Source organism: Impatiens glandulifera, chromosome 2, assembly GCF_907164915.1.
Source record: "Impatiens glandulifera chromosome 2, dImpGla2.1, whole genome shotgun sequence".
Taxonomy (NCBI): Eukaryota; Viridiplantae; Streptophyta; class Magnoliopsida; order Ericales; family Balsaminaceae; genus Impatiens; species Impatiens glandulifera.
Window position 1 is genome coordinate 41,594,844 of NC_061863.1, and position 2,435 is coordinate 41,597,278.

Sequence of the window (2,435 nt, forward strand, 5' to 3'; positions counted from 1 at the left end):
TAAAGATTATAAATAGAAATAATAAATATGAAATAAATTTTAAATAAAATTTGGAATCCCCAATTTTATTTATAGTTAAATATATTTTAAATAATTTGTTTTTAATTTTAATATTTCTTTAAAGTTTTAAGTGTAGTTTTGGATGTACTTTTTTTTATTTTTGTTTCTAATTTCTTATTTTTTAAATAATTTAAACATTTTTTTGTTATATAATAATATTTATAAACACTAAAAATCAACACGTTAATTTACAATAATAATATAATTATTTTAATTTATTTTTAATTAAATAAAATCTAAACAATTAACCCATGTCCAAAAATTCAATTATAAAATTAATTAAGATTAATTATTATTATAATTAAATATAATTAATTAAGGGTAAAGCCAAAATAAATAAAAAATTATTTGGGATAAATGTTGTACTTGTTTTATCTTAAAATAATTTTAGAAAAAATCAAAAGATCAAAAATAAATAATTTATGATAAAAATGTGGTATACATTTCATCCCCAAAAATTATTTAATTAACTCTAAAATATTTATAAAAAACAATAAAAAAAATTTATAATATTTTTTTTTTGAAAAACGGTTAAAACCATTTCATTAAAATCTCAAAAGTTGAAGGTTTAAAAATCAAAGCTAGACAAACCCTAGCTATGATTAAGGATGACAATCAAAAGACTCTAAAAAACCTTATTAGTAACATTCATACATTCTAAAAAAACAGAGATTACAAACAAAAAAGACTACATTCAAACCTAACTATCCCAGCTTGGGATTTTTGCTTGCCATCATCTTCATTGAGAGACCTTCTTCCCCTTCCTCTTCCTCTTCCTCATACATTAAAATATTTGTTATATATATTTTAATATTTTGTGTATTTAAAAAGATAAAAATTAAAACAAAATGGGTGAAAGAAAAATCAATTTCAAACAAACCCTTAAGTTTTAAAATAAAAATAAAATTAGTAATCAAGTGTAGCCGAAACTCAAAAAGGAAGCTATAGTCGAAAACACAGTCGTTGGATGAGCGTTGGATTGTCATCCAACGCTCCAGACGTGCTCGCGTAGCTGGTTGTAATCAAAGGAGTGCGCGTCCGCGTCCCACACAATCGGCTAACTCATGTTAGCTGATATACAGACAGAACGCCCGATCACCAACGACTCTTGACGGATCGTTGACAGAACGCACTGCAATTGCCAAACGCGCATGAAATGACACCGTTTAGAGCCCCAATCATCTTCCTCATTGCGACATCGGAGGGAAATGAAGTCCCATCCTCTCTAAACTTGGAATACAATCGATAGTCAACTAAATCGACTGATTCAAAAGTTAAAATGATCACCCTACTTCGGTGATCATTTCCCCTATCTCAATTGGGATGAATCATCCATATTTTGTTAAATAAGATTAAGAACAACCAAAATACCATAATTGGATTTTGGCTGATTCAATCCACTTGAGTCATCCAACCGACTTTGGGAGACAATAAATAGCCTCCCTGAACAAATCTGAAGGCAAAAGATGAAGTCTCCAATCTCAAATCACTTTGTACAGAAAATCCACCATTGAATCTCAAAGCTTTTGGATTTTTTGAAAATCTATGTAAGACCTTAAATCATAAATTTGAGCATCCCATAAGATCTCTTAAGGTCCTAGGATTTTCCTTCAATACTTAATAAAATTTCAATCATCATCTAATTCATATTTCCAGTTTGAATTTGAAAATTTTGCACAAGCTTGTATGTTGTCTAGTTATTGAATTTTATGCTTAGAAATCAATCTTAGGAAAATTTCTAAACTTTCTATTAAGATTAGAAACAATCAATCAAACTTAAACAGAAAATACCCAAATTTGAATTTGAAAAATTCAAAAATTGATTTTGTTGTTCTTGGTCTAATCCTCATGGATCACAACTTAGAAACATTCTGAACATAATTGTAATGATATTGGGCAAGTATTTGGATCATGTTTGATCAAAATCAAAAATTTCAAATTAATTGAAAATTTTGATTTCATGAATTGTTCTAAACGAACAATGAGTGTTCTTGTTTTGATATAGTCAAATATATGAGATATAAGGAAACTATTTGATAGCTTCTTCCTCCTCAAAACAACTTTAAAACCAAAAACTTAATTTTTGGCTAAAAACTGTTTTGAACAAATTGATCAACATCTAGGTCGATTGATACCTTGAGATGATGATCTACATGTTCCTTGGAGCTTTGTAGAGCTTCATAAGCCCTTGGATCGAAGAGTCCAAGCTCCAATAAAATTGCAAAACCTAAAATTTTGGTGTTCTTGAAGACCGACATGTCCGACCTAGACTGAGAGGTCTAACCTAAGACCGATGAATCTTGACCCCGACCGAGAATTCTTGAAACAAGGACCGATGAAATTAGCCTAGGGCTAACCAAGACCAGTGGTTTTTA